The sequence below is a fragment of the Globicephala melas genome, chromosome 17 (assembly GCF_963455315.2).
Source record: "Globicephala melas chromosome 17, mGloMel1.2, whole genome shotgun sequence".
Taxonomy (NCBI): domain Eukaryota; kingdom Metazoa; phylum Chordata; class Mammalia; order Artiodactyla; family Delphinidae; genus Globicephala; species Globicephala melas.
Genome location: NC_083330.1, coordinates 16,240,188 through 16,265,028, shown reverse-complemented (window position 1 = coordinate 16,265,028; position 24,841 = coordinate 16,240,188). Strand labels below are relative to the sequence as shown.

The 24,841-nt window shown below is 37.4% G+C and overlaps 1 long non-coding RNA gene and 1 pseudogene across 1 annotated transcript in view; both read right to left on the bottom strand.

Annotated features, from left to right (window-relative positions):
• The window catches only part of LOC115854939 (uncharacterized), a 133,584-nt gene that overhangs the window by 89,434 nt on the left and 19,309 nt on the right, over positions 1-24,841 (bottom strand). Inside the window, exon 7 of the long non-coding RNA XR_004040180.2 lies at positions 3,501-3,635. This is a non-coding gene — a long non-coding RNA (uncharacterized lncRNA). The remainder of the gene's footprint in view (positions 1-3,500; positions 3,636-24,841) is intronic.
• On the bottom strand, positions 12,260-12,613 carry LOC115855056 (small ribosomal subunit protein uS10-like; annotated as a pseudogene).

The following is a 24,841-nucleotide window of genomic DNA, read 5'->3' as shown; positions in this document are numbered from 1 at the left end:
TAAACATGAATAACTTCAGCTCAGGCATCAACATGATGAAATCTTAAACCTAACACTGAGAAAAAAAGGAACACACACAGTAGATTTCATTTATATGAAATGAAACGAAATGGAGCATTTATAAACTTCAGCAGTGTGAAAAATTTCAAGTATTTATGTGTATGGATACATACATATGTAATAAAATCATTATGAAAGACAGGAGAATGATGAATACAAACTTCAGGCTCACGACCACCTCCAGGAGGGAGGCAGAGAAAGGGGCTCTAGGGGGAGTGCGGAGATTGTAAAGACATTAGAAGCATTCTGTTTCTTAAACTGAGTGCCAGGAATATGGCTATTTACTTTACTATTCTCTGAAGTGTGTATATATAGTTATTTATACTCTTTTATAGAGATTATATATGTCATAATAAAAAAATATGGGTTGTGATATATGTTTCCAGGATTTATCATCTCGTTTTGGGATTCACGTTGCTCATCTCAACAATGTCACAAATCAACTCCTTGATATAAGTTAGAATAATACTTTTATCTATTAACTATACCTCAAATGTTACTTTCACCTCTCATATAACTTATGACTTGAGAATGTGAGAAGATTTCATTGCTTCTAGAGCTAAGTGAAATACAATATTCAGTGAGGTCATAACATTCCACGTAGGCATCCATTCTCTGGCTTCAGTAGTTATAATAAACACGCTAAACTACGTCTATAACACATGACGAAGCTCTTTACAAGGTTACTTTATGCTCCTTTCATTGATATTGCTCCTTACCACCTGTAAGCATGGCATAGGTGGGTAGGTCCCCTTGCAATTCCTGCCAGCCTAATCAAATGTATACTTTAAAACCTCATATCTCCATCTTGTTTTGCAACTGGATAAAACTCAGTATGTTTTTAGGAAAAACTAAAAATAACAATCATCATCATCATCATAAGAGCAAAACAAGACAAAAATCTGAGCGCTGCCTTGTAAAGAAAGAACCTGGTACTGATATATCAGGTTGCACCCTCTTCCCCAGTCCTGATCATTTAGTTCCACCACAATCGCCATCACTCTCTTTCAGGGCAGACAGGGATACACTTACACCAATCTAAGGTAATCAGACTGCGTTAGAGCACAGGATCTACTTTCTACCTATTTAGAATGGGTGAATATATAAGTAGTGAAAATGCAGAAAAGGTATTCAGTGGGTATTATGTGGCCTATCTGGATGAACATAAAGTCAAAATTTGGCAAATGGCTGTTCAATTTGGATTATAATTTGTCCAAATGCTATTTGCTTTTTAAGACCTAACTCAAATTCTGTATCCTCCATGAACCCCTTCCTGGTTTCCTCTCCCTGTCTCCACTCAGGTAAATATAATAGTTCTCCCTCTCAACCTACATGATTTTTCTTAGCACTATTCCACATTATGTAATGGTTCTATGTGTTTATATCACTAAGTATAGACACTGAAATATATGTTAAATATTCTATGAATAACTAGTGAAAATTATTTACATTTTTAAAAAGCAAATGATTATCAGCCAGGATTCTAAATTGTAAGTAACAGATATCTGGCTAAAGGAAGCAAAGGTTAATTTGTGAAAAACATATTGAAGGTCTCTTGGAAAGATATTTGGAGAAACAAGCTTGGGAATAAAGAGCAACCATGGGTCCTGGAGAGGAGGAGCCATAGCAGGAGAGTGGTCAGCATCCCACTCTACAATAAAAGACCCCTGCTTTTCCCTCCTGAAAATGCCCTCGCAGAAGACTGCACACAGTGAGATAGGGGTAATTCTCAAGATGAAGAAAAGAAAGGAAGGTCAGGGGGAAGAAGGGAAAGAGAGAGGGAGAGAGTGAGTGAAATATCAGAACGGCCAAAATAAAAAAATAATGGAAATACTGAACGCTGACTGGGATTCAGGGAAATTGAACCACTCATGCATTATTGATGGGAATGCAAGATGGTACAGCCACTCTGGTAAACAACTTGGCAAACAATTCTTATAAAACTAAACATGCAACTACCATATGACCCAGCATTTGCACTCTTGGTTATTTACCCCAGAGAAATTGAAATTTATGGTCACCTAAAAATCTGAACAGGAATGTTCATAGCAGCTTTATTCATAATAGCCCCAAAATGGAATCAGCCCAGATGTCCTTCATCAGGTGAATGGTTAAAGAAAGCATGCGCAGACATGCTGTGGAACACTACCAAGCAGTAAAAGGAATGAACTCTTAATATATGCAATAACTTGGATGAATCTTCAGGGACTTATGCTGAGTTAAAATAGCCAGTCCCAAAAGATTACATACTGCATGATTCCACTTATGTAACATTTTTAAAATGACAATTTTTAGAAATGGAGGACAGATAAATTGTTGCCAGACGTTAAGGACGTGGTGGGAAATGGGCAAAGGATGGAAGGACATGGACGTGGTTATAAAAGGGCACAGGAGGGATCCCTGTGGTATTGGATCTGTTTGGTATTTTTGACTGTGGTGGTGGATCCACAAACATACATGCGTGATCAATTTTAATGTAATCTTAATACACACACAAATGAGTCTAGGTAAAACTGGGCAATTCTAAATAAACTCAGTGAATTGTATCACTATCAGTATCCTGGTTTTGATGTTATACTATAGTTTTACGAAACGTTAGTGTTGGAGGAAAATGCGCAACACACACAAGGGGTCTCTCCATTATTTCTTTCAACCGCATGTGAATGAAAATTCCCTTAATAGAAATTTCAACTCAATGCGCACACACACACACACACACACACACCCCATTATTAAACACCAAGTAGGTGGCGAAAATTCATCTCCCTGCTAGCAGCTGAAGGATAATAGTGTAACAGTATAGTATAAATAATATAGTAATAATATAGTAAATAATATAGTATAGTAAAAGGGACAGGTGAATTACTAATTTCCAAAGAGTATGAAAAGTGCTATAGTTACAAGTTTGTGCCACAGGCTGTGGAAGATGGAGGGCCTGCAACAAGCGAGGAAGGATTCACAGAGGGGTTGACATCTTTGCCAGACTGCAAAACCAAAGGTGAAGCTAACTAGATGGCTGGAAAAAGAACAGGGCTGAAGGACTAGCGCGTGGAAAGGCAGGAAGCCTGGAAGATACGGAATGTTTAGGGAATGGCTTTGAGAGTGCTGAAGCTTCAGGTGGAGTCACAGGAGTCCCAACCATGAACAGGATTGTACTCTGTCCTGAGAAGTTGTCATTGGGTCCTTGGGCAACCTATGAGCCAACCAAGAGAGTGAACTGGTTGTGTCACCTTAGCTGAGTGTCACGACCTGAGGGAAATCTCATTTAAGTCTTGATGCACATCAGTAAAATAGGGATAACACTGTTGTGAAGATTAAGTAGACATAATTAACTATGTTACTAATGATTAATTAAGTGGACATACATCTAAAGCGTTTAACATTGTATTCAATAAATATGAACTCATAGTAGGAAGAAGAGGAGGAGTAATAGTAGTTACCGTGCTGAGACCTGCAGGAACCTGAAGGACCACAGGTGAGGTAGTGATGCTGGAGTGAATGGAAGGTTGCATAACAGACACGGTGAGGACACAGTGTAGCACCTCTGAGAGGCAGAAGGAGCGAGGGGAATTATCCTGTGGAGAGAAGCATAAGGTGTCACCAAGGAAGGAAAACTAGAATATATTAAGTGCCTACCATGTACTTTATGATATTAGCTCATTTATTCTTCACAACAGCTCTATTAAGACACGTATTATTATTCCCACCATGTAGTAGAGAAAACTGAGACTCAAAGGTAAACTTGCCAAAGATTATATAGGTAGTAAGTGAAAGAACTGAGATTCAAAACCGGGTCTTTGTGTACAATGTCCCTGCTCTTCCCACTACACCAGTTAAATCATTTCCAAGTCTTAGTAAATGGCCCATAAAAAAAGTTCACCATCAGTAATAAGTAATTCTATACAACAACTAATTCTCTATGACTAATAGGGTTTTTATGCCTCTCAGCTCCCCATTCCCCCAAATCACTCTGTTAGAAAAAGAATAGGAAAAAAGTCAACAGGAAAGGAACATGTAATTGATTATGATTATAGCTGGCATTCTAGATGTAGAAAAGATAAATGATTATCCAAGTTGAAGCTGAATGTTTGATAGCACCTTATACTGTCATCCAGTAACAATTACCCCTCAGCTCTTACCTTTCTCCAGTTAAAATCCCTTAATGGTTTAAACATAATCTCCCAAGCTACACACCAAATTAAAACACAAATATCCAGGAATTTGAAGGAGGAAATTCATAGGGAGTGAGGAAATAATGGCGGTCAGCTCCTTGGCTTTTACCCTAGCTGGGTTCAAACCTTTCATTCCATGTTAATTTACCATTTAGAGCCCAGCTAACAAATCTACTTAATCTCTAGGTAGTAATATAGACCAGGAAAAAAAAAATCCTAGCAATGATTCTCTTTAACTACTTTCTACTACAACAAACACTAAAATCTGTGATTTGCGATTTATCTATTTTGCTTTCTCTGAACTGCAGAGATATATGTTTAAGATATCTTATTCTCCTTGGTATTTTATATAAAATACTTATATCTGGACATCCCTTCCCTCCTCTGGCTCATCCACCCGCCTTAAAGTGATTCTGATTTAATTGTCTGGGGTGGAGATCAGAAATTAAACTTTGTTGAAAGTTCTCTCCATGTGATTCTAATGTGCATGCAGGCCGAAAACCACTGCACTAGACTAGAATCTCCAAAAAGTGACTATGTCAGCTTTATTTATCACACATCTCCAGTACTGTTCAGACAAGGGATAAAAACTCAGTAAGGGGACTTCCTTGGTGGCGCAGTGGTTAAGAATCCACCTGCCGATGCAGGGGACATGGTTCAAGCCCTGGTCTGGAAGATCCCACATGCCGCGGATCAACTAAGCCTGTGCGCCACAACTACTGAGCCCGTGAGCCACAGCTACTGAAGCCTGCACACCTAGAGCCCGTGCTCTGCAACAAGAGAAGCCACTTCAATGAGAAGCCCATGCACTGCAACAAAGGGTAGCTTCTGCTCGCCACAACTAGAGATAGTCCACGTGCAGCAACGAAGACCCAACACAGCCAAAAATAAATTAATTAATTAATTAAAAAAAAAACCTCAGTAAGACAAATTGTTGCTCTCAAGGCGCTTATCATCTAGAGCTTAGCTGTCTAATATGACAGTCACCAGCCACATGTGGCTACTTAAATTTATATTTAAATTAAAGTTAAATTAATTAAATTTCACCTCCTCAGTCATACTAGCCACATTTCAAGTGTTTAATAGCCACATATGGCTAGTGGCTACCATATTGCACAGTACAGATGCAGAACAGTTCCATCACTGTAAAAAGTTTTATTGGGTAGTGTAACCCTAGAGATTGTATTATTAGAAGAAATTAAAAAAAAAAATAGATCTTAATTACATAGCTGTGGGATGTATAGAGCTACTGGTATATATAGCATACAGTACACTGCACCAAAATTATTTTACTATCTTTTATGTTATATTTTATATAAAGATAGTATCTTTACACACTACTGCACAAGAATTATTTTATCACGCTATTATCTTTATATAAATTTCTATGGCTATGCCAATCTATGTTTCTTTGCATAGATCAAAGAACTGTCAAGTTGCCTCACTTATCAAAACCTTTTACTACATGCCTTTAAAAATATTTTTTAATAATTTAAGACTTATAGAAGAATTGCACAGATAATACAGAATGTTCCTGCATACTCTTTACCCATCTTTCTCTCAGGCTAATGTCTATATAACTATAGCTTATCAAAACATTTCACCCGTTTCTCCACTAAAGTCCCTTTTCTCTCCCAGGATCCAATGCAGTGTACCAGGCTGCATTTATTCATCATTTCTCCTAGTCTCCCCCAATCTGGGACTGTTTCCGTTTTTACTTTTTAATTTATTTATTTTTTGTTTTGTTTTTTTTTCATGACATTGACACTTTGGAAGAGTGCTGGTCAGGTATTTTTGTAGGCTGACCTCAGTCTGTGTTTGCTGTTTTCTCACGATTAGATAGGGAATATGGACTGGGAGAAAGAATATCACAGTCAAGTACCCTTCTCATGTATCGTATCATTATATCAGCCTGACTTACTACTGGTTAATAAGGTTAGTGCAGTTAACTTGATCACTTAGTTTTTTGTTCACTGCATGTTTTTCCTCTGTAAAATTCACTATTTTCCCCCTTTCCATACTTTATTCATTAGAAGCAAGTTACTAAATCTATGCCTGACCCAAGAGGAGGGGGATTGAACTCCACTTCCTGGAAAGGCGAGTATCAGGAAATTGTGGAAATGCGTTAAAACCACAATAGTGATTAATAAATATCATAGGAAAGATACACCGAGGCTGTGTAAATACCGTTTCTCTGTAAAGTTCTGCCCACTAATGTTAACATTCATCTGTGGATCACGCCTGTAACCATTATTACTAAGATGTTCTAATGGTCATTTTCTATTTCCCTCATCCTTTCTATATTTATTATTTGGAATTATTCTCTAAGGAAGATAAGTCCCTTTTCCTCCTTTTGTTTATTTATTCAATAATTTAATTGTATCAGTATGAACTCAGAGATATTGATTTTAGTTCTTAGGTTATAATCCAATATCATGTATTTTGTTGCTCAAATTTGTTCCAGGTTTAGCCATTGGAAGCTCTTACAGATTAGCTTCTGTGTTTTATTAACATACCTTTATCTGTCTTGTGGGTTGTTTTTCGCACTTCCTTGCTTTCTGGTGCTACAAGATGCCACAGATTCCTCTTGCATTTTCCTGATATAGCCCTAGAGTTAACTGTTTCTCCAAATTTTTTTTTGGCAGGTTGGTATTTAGAAACTAAGATCTGGGCGTTAGGTGTGCTCATGACTACTAGAGTGTCACTGCTTCTAGGCCCTCTCAGTGAAGTTAGGCTCCCCACCACTGCTTATTTTTAATTTCTTTCTCTGACAGGGAGAAACATGGTTCCCATCATCTACAATTAATTTAAGTATTTGCTCAACCCTCCTACACATGTAAAGTAGTTTCAGAATTGCTAACCAAATGAGAAACTAAATTTACTGACTAGAATACAATTTCTATGTACAGTTCTTTTTTGTCTTTAGCCTGAGAGTATCCAATCAAACACTCTTCCAAAGTAATTTAGGTCTGTTTCCTTTTCCCTACTCCCTCCAGAGAAGTTATGTCATACATTTGTAATACAGTTATAATACATTTTATCTCAGTCTTCTTCCTGTCCTAGAATCTTCCAATATCCTGATTAATTTTCTAAAAAATTGCACTTTGTAGCCAACCCCTACTCCCTCTACAACATATAACAACCACTCATCTGTTTTCAATTCCAATAGTTTTACCTTTTCCAGAATGCCACGTATTTGTAATCATGATATACGTAACCTTTTGGGTCTGGCCTTTTTCACTTAGTAAAATGCAAGTAAGAGTCACCCATGTTGTTGTGTGAATCAACAGTTGAACAGTTGAATTAACAATTTCCTCCTTTTTTGCTGCTAGGTAGTATTCCATTTTATGTACACAGATTATTTATCTCTTTACGTGTGTTTCCAGTTTTTTTGTGATTTATGAATAAAGCTGTTATAAATATTCATATACAAATTTCTGTGTGAACGTACGTTTTCTATTTACTTGGATAGATTTCAAGGAGTACGATTGCTGGGTAGTATGAAAAATAGACATATAACAATAAAAAAAACTGACAAACAATTTTCCAAAGTGACTGTATTATTTTGCATCATTTCTCACCAGCAATGAATGAGAATTCCTGGTGCTCCTTGCTAGCATTTGTTATTGTCAGGTTTTTGTGTTGTTGTTGTTTTAACCAATCTGTTAAGTGTGCAGTGGCATTTCATTTTTTTAATTTGTATTTCCCCAATGACTAGTAATGTTAAGGTTTTTGCTGTCCATTTATCTTTGGAGAATATCTGCTCAGATCATACAGAATTTCTTCTATGTTTTCTTCTGGAATTTTTATATTTCTACATTTTACATTTACATCTATGATCTATTTTGAGTTAATTTTTGTGAAAATGTGAGGTTCATGTGTCCAGGTTCATTTTTTGCATATGGATGTCCAATTGTTCCAACACCATTTGTTGAAAAAACTATTCTTTCTCCAGTGAATTGTCTTTGCATCTTTTTCAAAAAATCAGTTGACTACATTTATGTGGGTCTAATTTTGCATTTTCTATTCTGTTCCATTGATCTGTATCTATCCTTTCACTATACTACACTGTCTTGACATTTGTAGTTTTATATTGATTGAGATCAGGTAGTACAGTCTTCCAACTCTGTTCTTCTTTTGTTCAAAATTGTTTTGTCTATTCTATAACTTAGCCTTTTCACATGAATTTTAGAATCAGTTTGTTGACATCTATAGAATATTTGCTGGAATCTTTATTGAGACTGTGTTGACTTGATACACTGGGGATGAACCTGGTATATATCCCCATTTATTTAGATCTTCTTTGATTTCTTTCATCACTATTTCATAGATTTTCATCATACAGATCCTGCACATATTTCTTCTAGCTTTACGCATAAGTACTTCCTTTAGGGGAGGAGGTGCCATTGTAAATGCTATTCTAATTGTTCATTGCTAGTAAATAAGAATACAATCGACTGACCTTATATTTTGATACCATACTAACTTCTGTAATTAGTTCCAGGAAAGTTAGTGTAGATTCTTGGGTTTTCTACATCAACAGTCATGATGTCTATGAAATGAAACAGTTTTATTTCTTCTTTTCTCATTTGTATCCCAGTTTTTATCTTTCCTGCCTTATTGCACTGGTTAGGATTTCCAAATAGTGTTGAATAGGACTGAGGAAAGAAAACATACTTGCCTCATTCTTGATCTTGGAAGAAAAATGTCATCTCTCACCATTCAACATAATATAGGCAATAGGTTTGTTTCTGTTTTGGGGGCTTTTTTTGGGGGGGGGGCGGTGTTTATCTTTTGGTTTTTTGGTAGATGCCCTTTACTAGGTTAAGGAAATTCCTTTATTCCACTAGTTTACTAAGTGTTTTTATTATGAAAGAATGTAGACATTTATTAAATGCTTTTACAGCATCTATTGAGATGATCATTTGGTGTTTCTCTTATAGCCTGTGAATGCATCAAATTATATTGATTGGTTATGAAATGTGAAACCAGCCTTGTATTTCTGGGATGAAATTCACTTGGTCATGATAGATTATAATTTTTATCCATTGCTGAATGCAATTTGCTCATATTTTATTGGGAAATTTTGGTCTATAGTCATAAGATATTGCTCTGTAGTCTTCTTTCTTTGGTTTTGGTATTAGAGTAATGTTGGCTTGTAGAATGAATTATTAAGTGTGCCCCTTCTATTCTCTGGAAGAAAATTTGAGGAACTGGCATTATTTCCTCCTTGAATATTTGGTAGAACTTGTCAGGGAAACTATCTGGGTCAAAAGTTTTCTTTTTTGAAAGGTTTTTCACTATAACTTCAATTTTGTTCATAGATATGGGATTTTTCAGGTTATTTGTGCTTCTTTGGTGAGTTTTAATAGTTTGTGTCTATCAAGGAATTGATTCATTTCATCTAAACTGTTAAATTGATGAAATTAAAGTTGTCCACATACAATATCTATCCTTTAATGTCTGTGAAACCAGTAGTGATATCTCCCATTTTCTTCCTGATATTACTCCTCTTCTCTTCTTGATCAGCCTGACTAGAAGTCTATCAATTTTATGATGTCTTCAAAGAATCAGCTTTAGATTCCTTTGATTTTCTCTATCTTTTTCTGTTTCCAATTCATTGATTTCTCCTCTAATCTTTATTATTTCCTTAGTTTTGGGCTTAATTTAATCTTCTTTTTCTAGTTTCTTAAGCCAGAAACTCAGACTGTTGATTGGAGATATTAAGTATTTAATGCTATAAATTTCCCTCTAAGCACTGCTTTAGGGGCATCTCACAACTTTCGATACCTTGTATTTTCATTATCATTCAGTTCCAGATACATTTTAAAAAATAAACTTTTAATTTTACAATTTCAGGTTCACAGAAAATTATGAAAATAATACAAACAGTTCTCATATACCCCACACCCAATTTCCCTTATTATTAACATCTTATATTAATGGTACATTTGTTTGGGGCAACTATGAATAAAGCTGCTACAAACATTCATGTGCAAGCTTTTGTGTGAACACGTTTTAAAATCAACTGGATAAATACCTAGGAGTTTGATCTCGAGGTTGTATAAGATGACTATGTTTAGCTTCGTAAGAAATTGCCAAACTGTCTCTTGAAGTAGCTGTATCATCTTGCATTCCAACAAATAATGAGAGTTCTTGTTGTTACTCATCCTTGCCTGCAATTGGTATTGTCAGGGTTTTAAAAAAAAATTTAACCATTTGAATAGGCATGTAATGGTATCTTGTTTTAATGTGAAATTCCCGAATGACAAATGATGTTGAGCATCTTTTCATATGCTTATTTGCATCTGTATATTTTCTTTGGTGAGGTTTCTGTTAAGATCATTTGCCCTGTTTTAATTGGCTTATTTATTTTCCTATTATTGAGAGTTCAAAATATTTTAAAATTTCCCTTGAGACTTCCTTTTGGATTCATGGTTTATTTAGAAACGTATTGTTTAATTTCCAAATATTTGGAAATATTCCACCTATCTTTTATCTTTTATATTGATTTCTAATATAATTCCATAACGATCTGAGAACATACTTGGTATCATGTCTGTTCTTTTAAATTTGTTGAAGTTCCCTTTGTGACCCAGAATATGGTTCATGTTAGTGAATGTTCCATGTGCACCTAAGAAGAATGTATATTCTGAAGTTCTTTGGTGGAGTGATAATGTTAACTATGTCAAATTGGTTGACATAGTTGGTAGAAAAAATCAGGTCATTTATATCCCTATTAATTTTTTTTTTTTTTTGCCTAATTGTTATATCAATAACTATAAAGGAGGGTTGGAGTTACCAATGATAATTATAGATTTGTCCATTTGTCCTCTCAGATTCATCAGTTTTTGCCTCATGTATTTTGAAGCTATGCTCTTAGGTGTGTATACCTTTAGGACTGTTAGGTTCATTTGCAGAACTTACCCCTTTATCATCATGTAATGTTCTATTTTATTTCTGATAATATTCTTTTTCTGAAGTCTATTTTGACTGAATTTAATGAAAACCCAGTTTTGGCTTTTTTGGGGGGAGACAGGCCACAGTGTTTGACTGGTACAGGTATCCTCCCGTTTATACCACTTCCCTTTTATGAAAGCCCTACATTAGTACCTGTTTTTGCTGATTAAGAAATCTGAAGAGGATTTTTGCTCTTCTGAAAAAAGGCAAAAGTCAAAAGGGGAGAGGGAAGAGATAAGGGGCAAGATAGGGGTAAGGGATTAAGATACACAAACTACTATGTATAAAATAAATAAGCAACAAGGATATATTGTAGAGCACAGGGAAATACAGCCATTATTTTGTAATAACTTTAAATGGAGTACTGTCTATAAAAATATTGAATAACTACGTTGTACACCCAAAACTAATATAACATTGCAAACCAACTATACTTTAATAAAAATATAAATAGCGTTCAGCATTATTTTGCAGCATAGAGGCAGTGCACCCCCAGCAGAGAGAGTGGCACTACCAAGCTCCTTCCCGAGGAACTACACTGAGCATTTCAGCCTCAAGCCACCATAGCTTTGAACTGTGTGACCATCTGTGCTTTATCTCGATTTATTTTTTGCATCTGTTAGCAAGATGTGTCCTAAGGTAATTACTTCTTTGCTTTAAGCCATTTTGGCTTACCAAAGGTTTCATAGGAACACTCTACTTTTGGATAGCCGGGGGTGGGGGTGCCTGTATATGCTTTTACTTTTAACCTATCTGTGTCTTTATATTTAAAGTGAGTCTCCTATGGACAACATATAAGTGAGTCTTCTTTCTAAATTCAGTCTAGCAACCTGCCTTTTTACTGATGTATTTAGACATTTAAAGTGATTATTGTTATGGTTGGCTTAAAATCTACTATCTTGCTGGCTGTTTTCTATTTGTTCCATTTGGCCTTTCTTGCTTTTTTGTTCACTTTCTGCCTTTTCTGAATGACTAAGCATTTTACGATCTATTTTATCTCCTACAATTACTTATTATTTATACCTCTTTTAAAAATGATTAATAATCAATTTATTAAAATAGTTGATTTAAGCAACTACAATGATGACCTCAATCTCTAATCCTGGCTCAATGATAGAAGTAATCTGCTTAACACTCTCAGGAGGATTGTCCAAGTCAATGAGTCACTGTGAATCCTCACCTGGAAATGCTCCCAAGTCTTAGAACCTTCACCACAAAGAGTTTATCTCACAGTGATTCTCAGTCCTGGTAGACATCCGAAACAGTCCTTTCACTTTAAGGTCCTTTTCCTTCGAGCCTGTGATCAAATCAGCACACACCTTCCCCAGGGATTTTACATGGCGGACAGTTAGGGTAATTCTTACTCAGTGAACCACCCCTTCTGGGTCCACTGGTGTAGTTCCAGTAGCTTTAAAAGCCATGGCTGCCACATGGCAGGAGCATAACTTTGTGACTGACTTCTTCCTCAGCAAGAAGGAACTGTGGCGAGTCAGGAGCAGTGGCCACAGTATCTTCCTTACAGAGGCTTGATACATTTTTTAACACTTAACTTTTTAATGGTTAATGAGTTTTCCTTCAAATAGTATTATGTCATTTCATATACAATGTAACAGGACATTCTCAAGTCCTCCCATTCCTTGTGTCACTGTGGTCATACATTTCACTTTTATTTATGGAATAAACACATTATTACAAATTTTGCTTTAAATAGTTAGCTTTTACAACAACGAAAAATTAAAAATATATTCCATTTTAGCTTCATTCTTCATTCTTTGTATAAATCCAAGTATCTGGTATCATATTTCTTCTACATGAAAAACTTCCTTTAACATTTCTTGCAGAGTAGATCTGTGCTAACGAGTTACCTCAAGTTTTTTTTGTCTGGGAAAGGCTTTGTTTCTGCCTCACCTTTGAAAGATATTTTTCACTGGATATAAGTCAGGTTATTTTCCTTTTCAGAACTTTATAGACATCATTCCATTGCCTTCTTATTTACATGGTTTCTAGTGACAAGTCTGCTGTAATTCTCTTCCTTGTTCATTAATGTAACATTAATTTTTCCTCTGGCTGCCTTCAAGGTTTTCTCTCCGTCTTTGGCTTTTGGGAGTTAGAATATGATGTTCATAAGTGCCGAGTTTTTAAAAAATTCTTACTCATCTTCAAATATTTTTTCTGCCCTCTTCTCTTTTTGTTCCCCTGGAGTTCCATTTATGCATGTTAGGTCATTTGGTATTGGCCTTTAGCCCTTGGATGCTCTCTTTTTTATCATTCTTTTTTTTTCTCTTTGTGTTTCACTTTGTGTAGTTTCTGTTGATCTATCTCCATTTTCAAGCTCAGTGGCTCTTCACCTACCTCAAATCTACTGGTAAAATATTTGAAAGCATTCTTCATCTCTGTTACTGAATTATTCTTTTCTAGGATTTTCATTTTTATAGTTTCCATGTCTCTGCTAAAAGTATCTACTCAACCATGCATGTTGTCTACCTTTTCCATTAGAGCCTTTAACATATTAACCATAACTACTTTAAATTCCCCATTGGATAGGTCCAACATCTAAGTCATATCTGAGTCTGGCTCTGCTGACTCCTTTGTCATTTTAAACTGTGGTGTTTTTTCCCCTCTTTGTATGCCTAAAGTTTTTTGTTTAAAGTTGGATGTACTGTACAAGACAATAGATACTGAGATAAATAATTGTTATACTTGGAGATGGGCACACCTTTCCTTCTGTTGGGCTGTTAATATAGGGGTTCGTGCCCATCAAGTCAGGAGTTGGGCTGGGTTTGAAGCTTGCTTCCTGCTTGGCTCTGGGTCTCCCACTTGGTTTAGGTTTTTTTCCTTTGTGCAACAGACAGAGATTCTCTCTCTTGCAGCTCTCCCAGCTGAATTCCACTCTTAATTTTATTTGGCAATGATAGGGTAATGAAGGTGGAGGAGTGGGGGAAGGAGGTACTGTCTGAGGTTCTTACTAAGCCTCAGATTTAGGCAGGCTTTGCGAACCTGGGTCTTGGGTCTGTGACGTTCTCAGGTACTCCTGTTCCTTCTCCAGGGGTAATACTGGGTCTATAGAGTCCCAGCCATCCCCCAGAGGTCTTAGTCTATACATTTCTTGCCTTTTCCCTGCATATCCAGCCTTTTGCTCCTCCGAGGTGATACAGAAGATGAATCTGGCAGTGTTTTGGCAGTGACTTCTGTTCTCTCCCCTGCTCCAGCCAGTATCACAGGGGAAGTTTTCTTAAGCCTCTCCCCACTCTGCCCTGTGAGTTCCTAGAGGAAAATCATTCATGAGATTGTGACCCCCCTACACACACATATGTCTGCAGCCCCAGGGACTTCACACTCCCACCCAACCTTTAGAAATTCATTAAAAATTTCTAGCTGAATCTTCTCTTTGGCTTACATGGATTTGGCAACATCTTTCTTTGCAAGTACTTGTCTCTCCCCATATTTCAGGGTAGCTGTTTGCCTTGCAAACTCAGTTCTCTCATGGGTTCAAACGTCATTAATTTCCAGCTTCTCAGCTTTTTCTCTTGTTGTTTGTGTAGAAGTGATAGTCTTTTCAGCACTCTTAATTTCCAAATTGAAATAAGAAGTCTTATTCTACAAAGAGGCAATTTGACCCATCCCACATATCGCTAATAAAACAGGTAAAGGGCCTACAAGTTTTTAAAAGGAAAAAAAACCTAGTCTCCGGTTCCTGCCATGTAACTAATTAACCAGGAGTGTGACTTCAAGCAAGAAAAATGGACTGGTAAGACTTAATTAGACCCATCACTCCAAAAGGATCAAATGGTGTAACTATGTGAAAGTGATCTAAAAAGTATTAAAAAAAAAGATATGGGATGAATGCAAAGTATGAACTTCTATTTTATTCTTTAGTTGAAGACTGTATGATAAAAATAAAATAGGTGTTTTACGTCTGGCCACATAAAGATTCAGATCAGTTCAGCAACATTTAATGAGTACCTACTATATGTTAAACTCTGTCCTAGTCATTTCTCCACCTGGGGAATGAAAAGGACACAGTCTGTGCCCTTAAAGAGTTTTTAGCCCAGCAGAGAAGACAAATTATGTTTAATTTGACTCAACCATTTAATTATAAATATCTGAAACTAACATCTGTCCACTTCATTTTTAGAAGAAAACTGAGTAACACAATATACACATATGAAAATAAATTTTTAAAATTAAATTAGTCCACATTAGGATCCTATTTTAAATTACAAAAAAATGACAACTAATTTTCTCTCAAAATATTACCCTGATTAAAAATTCATTAAATATGAGAATTCTTCTTAAAACTAAAGGAATATTTTACTCTTTAAGCAATTTATTTCTATCTCAGATATTGTAGTAGCATGCATTAAAGAGTTAAAATCTGTCATCACCAGGGAAATTACATTAATAATACTTAGTTTTAAACAAAAACAACATTTTTTTGTATTACTTAGGTAGTTCCTTAAATGATTTACTCTTTTTTTCCATTAGGTCATTTATAATTGAGGGGTTCCTAAGCCGAACAGTTAGATGCAAAAACATGTGTTCAAAGTTGAGACAGAAATGGCAAATGGCCACATTCTTAAGATCATGTAATTGAATGAAATAGGGAATTCAATACCTCTCAATGACAAGTTCAAGGATGACCCTGTTTTAGCAAAAGCTAAGTTGGAACACATGAAACCATCAGATTTTGAGTTTTCATGTGAATCATTTTGGAGCACAAGGATTTAATGAATGTATGAGAATGTGTCCTTGGATTAGAATGCATTCCTACAGAATGAGAATAAGAAATATGAGAAATATTAAACAGAAACAAATGCAGCATTGTTAATTTCTTACGATGTGACTAAAAGACTTGAAGTGAAGGATTCCTGTGACTTCAGAGGTGGGTTACTTTCCCACAATGCACCTGCATGTAAAAGACAACTGTAAACAGTATATGATTCTGTTCAGAGTCTGTTCACAAGCCACCATCAAACTTGGCTCAGTCCTCTTTACACAGTGCTAGGTTTGTCTTCTGGAACTAATTACATTAAAAATTCAAACCTGCTTATGCTTTGGGCTCAACAGTAGAATTACCTAAAAACATATACCTATATCTATACATATATGGATATATAAAAATTATGAATTTGAGGACACAATTTGAGAGCATTTTTGATACTCAAAAATGTTTGAAATTAAATCAATTGTAATTTAAAACTCAGTTGGTTAATGGAAATATTCTATCTTCAGTTCATGTGAGTTATTTCATCAAACATAACAATAGATGATGAGCTAAATAGTTAACATAATTAATTCAGACCTTGCTCTGTTTATAACAAAGGCAAGTCAAACGCCTGCAAGAACTGTGAACTTTTCTATGGTTCAGGGTCAATCTGAACAAGGGTACCAGCTGTTCCATTAGATAATGTCTTGGATAAAGTCACTCTTGAATGAAAATTTTCACTTTGTAATAAGGCCTCACAACTGAAATGACAAAAAAAAAAAAAAAGATGATGACAAATATCTGAGATAATCCAGAAATGAATTCTTTTCCATGACCAAATTTATCTTCTAAGCCAAGAAAGAAATAATTAGCATTTTGCCAGACTCTACACTTTTGCAGTGGTTTAGAAATAATACAGTATTAGTACAATGAGAACATTATATTCAAAGTGAGAAAGCAGTTTACTGTGATCTTACTTCCCACCCTCAAGAGAAATAAAAATGAACAGCTACTTTTAATTTTCAGACCTATTTGACAACTCGAAAAATTAGGACATTCAATGCAAAAATCATACTGGAATTGTTTCTTGTTCCTTCTAAAAGTGTCATTCTTTCATCTTCCAAACACCTATCCATTGGTTATAAGAGGAAAGGAAAAATATACTTGTCCGTAATAGAAACACAGGTGGGAATGTTAATAAACTTATTTTTATTTATTTATTTAATTTTTTATTTTTTGGCCGCACCGCGCAGCTTGTGGAATCTTAGTTCCCCAACTAGGGATCAAACGTGGGCCTGGCAGTGAAAGTGCCGAGTCCTGACGACTGGGCCGCCAGCAAATTCCCTTGACAGATGTATTCTGATAGCAGCTGCTCTTGAGGCGGTAATGAGATTTAAAGAATATACTTTACTTGTACAGCCAAAACTTGCTAAACACTTGAAATGGTTAGCTATATAAATGAGAGGTTATTTTTAGATTTTCTTTTTATATTGCAGGTTTTCTTTTTTATATGGCAGAAAATCACACAATAGTTTGCTAAATTTCCTTCACCCGAGTCATAACGATTGCTGGGAATTGAGTAGCAGTGTTGAAGATTTGCTAACAGTAAATCATGTTCTTTATTGCAACTGTGGCTTTACAATGATTTGAATTATGCTGGGATTCTGTTCTAGACAATCTGAAATCAAACAGGAGAATGTTAATTTCTTGCAACCAAGACATCTCATACCACAATATGATACGCATGGCTGCTATACAGTAATAGCCAAGCAACATTTTTTAAGCAGAGAGCAGTTAGTGTTCTTTTTCAAGGCAGATGTTTCCCAGATTTGCTATTGTCACTCATTAAGAAAGTAAGAAGTCTGTGAGTTATGATACTGTGAGGTATGATATTGTACATGAAATCACATCCATTAAACACCACGGATTTTCTCTAATTCTTCCTTTGCTTGCTTTAATTGGTTCAGTGTGACTGTTCTTCTGTTAGTGTAGAAATACTTATGTTGTCTGTGTGATAAAATGTAACCAAACAGACAAAATAGGTAGGTGGTGGGACTTCTGTTAAAGGAAGTAGGAAGGAGGGTAGATATTTTAGTTAATAGGACTCATATCTTCTAAAAGTGTGTTGTTTTAAAGTAATTATGAAGAAAAATTATTTGGGGTATTTTATGAGACTTAGCACATACTGAATTTGGGGAACAATGTGCATACTTTGGAGGAATTCAAAGCACTGTACAAATACTATCCAATGAACGTTTTCATGTAATAGAACAGAGGAGGTCTTACTGTGGCCATAGTTTACTGGAGCAAACACAGTTCAAACAGCTTGATAGTGACTACAAAGCACTTAATGAGGCAGAACAAAGAGTAGAGCAAAGCCTGGAATTTTTTACCTCCTAGAGACTTAGTTTAATGCCTAAATTATCAGGAAAATAATATGTTGATCTACCAAGGAGTGATTGTAATTTTCAACCTAAAGTATAACTCCTTAAAGCTATCTCCTTACCTAAGGTGATCTCAGAATTCGAAATTGGATAGATGAGATATGTAATACCTTGGTTAATAATCTACTGTTGACCTGATTGACATTACCATCCATTTAAAAAGTTATGATAATTTATCATCCTTTTTCTCTTTCTTTCATTTCTTCTAAATGTTTGAGTAGAAATATCTTCATTTTAAAAGTTGAGATTTTTAATAGCTTCTATTAAAAATATGTATCTTTTTAGGGACTTCCCTGGTGGTGCAGTGGTTAAGAATCCGCCTGCCAATGCAGGGGACACGGTTCAAGCCCTGGTCCAGGAAGATCCCACGTGCCACGGAGCAACTAAGCCCGTGAGCCACAACTGCTGAGCCTTCGTGCCACAACTACTGAAGCCCACGTGCCTAGAGTCCGTTCTCTGCAAAGAAGAGAAGCCACCGCAATGAGAAGCCCGCGCACTGCAATGAAGAGTAGACCCCGCTCGCCTCAACTAGAGAAAGCCCATGCACAGCAATGAAGACCCAGTGCAGCCAAAAATAAATTAATTAATTAATTTAAAATATATATATATATATATATATATATATATATACACATCTTTTTAAAAAAGTGATTGACTCTATAGGGGTCATTAGTGGTGAGAGAGGTTTCTATTTTCCCACAGCAGTGGCTCATGGTATCTGTGCAGGGCTACCAGCTGGCCTGCTGCTCAGGACAGAATTTGCAAACCCACATTTCAGATTGCCTCAATGTTGCAATGTGAGATGCCTTACAGAAATAAAAACACAATAGCTTAAGAGACAATCAGTGGAAATACAAGGATGACTCTTTTACAAAACTTTAAATGAGAAGCCTTTAAAAGGTACTATTTTTCTCAAACAAGTGAAGAATGATGGCAAGACCCACATACTGCTCATGACGCTTGCACAATTTAATGCAAAGCACTGAACAAAATATTAAGCCTTCTAGTACAGAAGACTCATAATTCAGTAACAACACCTCCTGCACATAACTTTCAGAAGTAGCACTTAGGAATTCATATACCAAATGCAAACCCACAGACTCAGCTATCGGTATAACAATAATGGCTCCAAGTTTAGTAATTCCAAGTATGAGTATTATGCATGTTTCTTCTTTTTTCCCACTGTACTAGAACCATAAAATTTATTTCCATCCAGGCAGCCATAATGTAGAGCCAATTTATTATGATTATAATGACACAAAGAAGGGGGGCCTATGGGTCAAGAGGAAGGGACTTCACAAATATAGAATCACCTCTTTGCACTGATGTCAACACCAAGGGGATTCTGAGGCTGACTGGGGATCCCAGATGTCGTGGATGAGATTTCTATACAGATGAACTGCTGAGCTCTTGACTGGATTTTCTAATGCCTTCAATGACACTCCACAGCTAAACCCTACTCAGCTCTGATCTGAGTCGAGTTTGCGGCAAGGGCAATGGTGAACTGAGAAATCCCATGCTGAAAGGGAACTGCAGTCTGCAGAAAGATGCTGGACTTATTACCTTTTGATGACACTGTTCCTCTACAAAATAAGTGATTCTGGCACCAGGTAGATTGATATTATCGGTAACAACCTGTAATTAGGTAAGCTCTGGAACCAAGAAGAGGCAGCTAGAGTTCATGAATTAGCTTCTGACCACCCAGAACGCCTCCACACAGTGAGAGGTAACAGATGGAGACAAAATCTCAGCACATTTAACAATCTGTCACAATTGAGAGAGACTGTACTCCTGGCCAAAAGAGAACTTCTATCAGCAAAAGATAAATCTCTTTAAAGCAATCCAACTACAACTCACTGAGTGACTACTATGTACCGGGCATTATCCTAGGGTACTTCAAACAAATTATTTCACTTGATTCTCAAAAGTCTCTGAGAGAGATTATATTAACCCCTATTTTACAAACTGAGGTAAGTAATTACAGCGAGGAAGTGATGAAGCCCTCTTAGACACGTTTGTCCTAGCCCAAAGCTCAAGCTCTTCCCACCGATATCCCACCCTGTGGTAGATTAAAGGTGGCGGCAAATACCTTGCTACTCTTCTAATTGAAGGATGGAGTCTAATTGTCTTTCCCCCTTGAATCTGGGTTGGCCTTAGGAACTTGCTTGACCATTAGAATCAGGTAAGGCTTTAATAAGTCTTGCAGCTTACACCTGAGACTTCTTGAACGATCACTCATGAAGTCCTGAGCTGCCATGAGAGAACACGTAAAGAGGCCCCAAGACTAAATAGGAAGGGGCCCCAGCTGAACCCAGCCTTCCAGCCATCCCCATCAAGATGCCAGGCATAAGCCATCCTGGACCAGCCAGACCAGGCCAGCCATCAGTTTAACATCTCCAAGTGACCTCAGCTGATGCCATATGGAGAAGAAAAATCATCCACTGATCTCTAGCTAAATACCTGACAGACAACATCATAAGATGATAAAATGACTGCTGCTGTAAGCACAAAGTTTTGGGGTAAATATAATAAATAAATATTTATTTAGCAATAAATAACTGCAAAACATTTTCTTCTGTGATATTACTATACTATGACTCTAAAGTCAGCCTAGGGAAAAAAATAGCTTAATATTGCTGAAAAATAGAACATTCTCCTAACATTTGATAAATGAGATATGATTTTTTTGTTTTATTATTCAAGTTAGGATATACTTTGGTGAATAAAGAGGAGAAAGGAAGATGAGGAGAAAAGAAAAATGCTACTCACAGGTAACATGTTTGAAAGGTGCCAAAGAGAAAGAGAAAGTGTATTAGTCAGGATTCTTTTGATTTTGTGATGGAAACCATAATTAAACTGCTTTAAAAAAAATAAAGGGAAGTATGGAGTGTATTGGTCCACGTAACTGAAAATTGTATTGAGATGTTGACCTTGGACATGCCTGATTAAGCTGTTCAAAAATATCATTAAAAATATGCTTCTCTCCATCTTTCAGTTTCATTTTCCTCTGGGCTGGCTTTATTCTCAAGCCAACTTCCTCCTCCTGGTGACAAGATGCTTTATATTTAGGTTATACCATACCATCTCAGCGGCAGACCCTCCAGCAAAGGGAATTTTCAATTCCAAGAGGTCCAGGAAAGGGTGTCATTTGCCTGGATTGGGGCACATGCCCTTCCCTGAACCAGTTTCTGTGGTCAGGGAAATAAAATGTTCTTAGTGGCCAGGTCTGAGTCAGCAGACCACCCATTAGCCTTGGGAGTAGGTCAGCCCCATCTTGCCCATGTGGTGGGGAGTGGTAGTGCCCAAAGGAACCCCGTGTATTTTTTTCATCATAAGGACTTGGAGGATAAATCCTACAGAGGGGAAAATGTACCTTCGAAGGGGAGTGAGAAGAAAATACCTATTCCTTCTTTACATAATTAAACTCACTTCATCTTGATTATCTAAATCATAGCTATGATTTAATATTTGAAGAAACCTGCTTTAAACAAAACTGTGATCTTCATCTCCTCCACATCCATTTTGCTCTCTCCTCTCCTATTTGAGAACACACCCCCCTGCTCCCCTACTGGTCTCTCTGGTAGCCCAGGGCCCCCCTCCGACCCTCCCTGGTGAGCGTCCTGTTCTCTGGACCTAGTCTTTCTGAGAACTAGACAACTGACATCAACTCGTTGAGCCTGTCACCCACTTGCCCTTGGCCCCTTCTCCCTGTAAAACAAGGGGCCTGTTTAAATAATCTCTAATGTACCTTAATGAACAACTTCCTCAGACTTTTCACTGAGGCAAACTCTATAAAGGCAAATCCTGATCCCTCTGGAGGCCTCACTGCCATGGCTGAGCGACAGGAGGGCACTCTTGCTCTCCCTCACAAATCCATAGAGAGGCAGACTGCCAGTCTCCTCCTCCCTCTGGAGAGTGATGAAGTCAACACTCCCTGTCTCCTTCCTCCTTTCCTTGTTCCTCCCCTCAGGATGGAGGGCTGCTAATATGTTTGGTGGGAGCCTGGCTTCCACGAGAGCCTGTTTCTCTGCTTGATGAGATGACAGGTCACTCCTCGCCTGTGGCAGGGCGGCTAGTTCTCTTTGACCACCCAGGCTCAGGCAAGGACAGCCCCCTCCTCCTCCTGTCTCTGAGCACTGACCTCTTCGGAAGGGCCTGCTCCACCCGCAGGGATACTTGCCATTCTCTCTGTGTTCCAGCTCCTCCCGCCCTGCAGAAGCAGCCCTGGAACTGGCACTGAGTGGACTGGAGGCTGCCCAGCAGATTCGGCTCTCTTTGCAAATACAAAGGTTTTTATTTGGCTTGGGAGGCAGGGGACACAATTTTGGCCTCAGGTCTAAGCCACGTTCTCCAGTGTAGATCTCCCAGAGCCCTGAATTTTGTTCTCTACATCTCTGCCTAACAGGATGATGCCCTGAACCCCCATCTGGCTAGTGAGTCTTCCCTCTATAGGTGAGAACCTGGCAGGGAGGAGAGGTAATCCTGAGCTCTTATCTGCCTCTAACAGCCATTTCCAAACTACTTTCACATGCATTCTTATCATTTCATTCTCAAAACCACCTTGTGAGACTGCCAGGCAGGGATTATTCCTTTCAATTTACAGCCAAGGAAATGGAGATTTAGAAAAGTTAAGTGACTCATCCATGGTCTAGTGAGTTAGTGGTGGAATGGCACTAAGTCCAGGTCATCAGACGATGAGACTAGACTCTTCTAATCAGAGGCACACCAACATTCGACAGCTTCAGAATTCTGCACGAACATTCTACCAGAAGAACAACTCATCCAGCAGTTACTACCTGTCCCGCAGATCACAAAAATAACACACTGAAGATGTTTTATCCATGTAGACTTGAGTGAACATTATGCAACTGGATGCCCTGGTGAAACTGTGTTACTGGGTTGTTTCAGTTGTTTTGAAGGACCTTATTGGCCAGGATATTGGATATCACTAGAGAGAATGCAAGCCTTAAAGCCTGTCAGATGGAGGCAGGCTGTGCACCTGCATCCAGCCGTCCACCACCACAGCCGTGCTGGCAGCTGCCAATGTTCCCACCCTCCTCCACACGACTGGGAGCATCAAGCCCCATGCGGACTATGCCTGCTTACGTACAAAGAGGAAACAAGGTGACACACAGGAAACTGGAAAATCTTGGCAATCTCATTAACTCAAAGACTGAACCAGCAAATTCTGAACTCTACACAGTAAACTGATGAAATATTTTTAAAAATGATACCTTGCACGTGTTGAATGTAGAGGTGGAAACTTTCAAGAGGAGAATTTCCCCCACAACCTCACAATCTCAAATCAGTATCTGAACATATCTCTGGATATTGCGCAAGACCAGTGGAGAAAAAACTAACTGATGACCATAGTCTAGTATGCCTTGTCTCATACGAAGAAGTGGTGTGAGCTTAAAACATTATTTGCCCTTAACATTCATTGGTTTTATAGGTGGTTTTTCTATTTCACTTTGTGTGTGTAAGTGTGTGTGTGTGTGTGTGTGTGTGTGTGTGTGTGAAAGAGAGAGAGAGAGAGAGAGAAAGAAAGAGAGAGAGAGAGAGAAAGAAACAACACTGAATATTTTGTGTGACATCTAGATCATTTGGTTCTGTGTTTATGGATACAGCAAGAGGAAGTAAAGAAGTCAATCTCATAGTCCATAGTTTACAGCCAGGATATGGAAGGAATAGGAGAATGCTGGAAGAATAAGAGCAACAAATTTAATCACATGCCTAGTCCATAGTAGGTGCTCACCATGTCCTTGCTGAAAGAGTGAACTTAAATTAACTGGGTTCATTACAGAATTTATTGACTGAATATCTGCTGAAATGACTATTGCTACTTGTTAGTAACAGAAGACTTGTGTTTGTATGTGAAAGTATTAGGGAAATAAGAATAAAAGAAAGAAACTAAATACATTTTGTTTATTTTTATTAACCTAGGAACTGTTTTACAAAAGTATTAAATAATATTAACTTGACATCATCATAGATACAAATAGTTAAGAGCACCCCTTCCTCTAAGTAGCTTTCCCTCTTGGGTATAGAGGGAAAGTCTTTAGAACACAGTGGCTAGCACACCGGACTCTCTCAAGGGAATGAGTCAGTCCTTGCCATGCAAAGTCTTAACCACAGAAACGTTATTAAGGAAGATGGAGAGGCAAAAACACAAATGCACAAATGCACAAATGCACAGGAGTGTGGTTTACATGGGACAGTGTGGTAGACAAGCAATGTGAGAAGAGTCTTGCTGAACCCCAGTGGCTAGCTGCTTCTTGATTCCCCTGATTCTTGCACCAAGGGGAGTTGAAAGAAGACTGAAAGTAAATTCCTCAACACACGTGAGGCCTCTCAACATTCTCCTTCCTACACATGCAAAGCATAACTGGCACTTCATTTATTGCCTTTCTAACTGGATCTCATGATATATATAATATACATCACAATTCAGTGGGAAAGGGGATGGTGTCAGCAGAAATGGCAGATTAAGGACCTCCAAA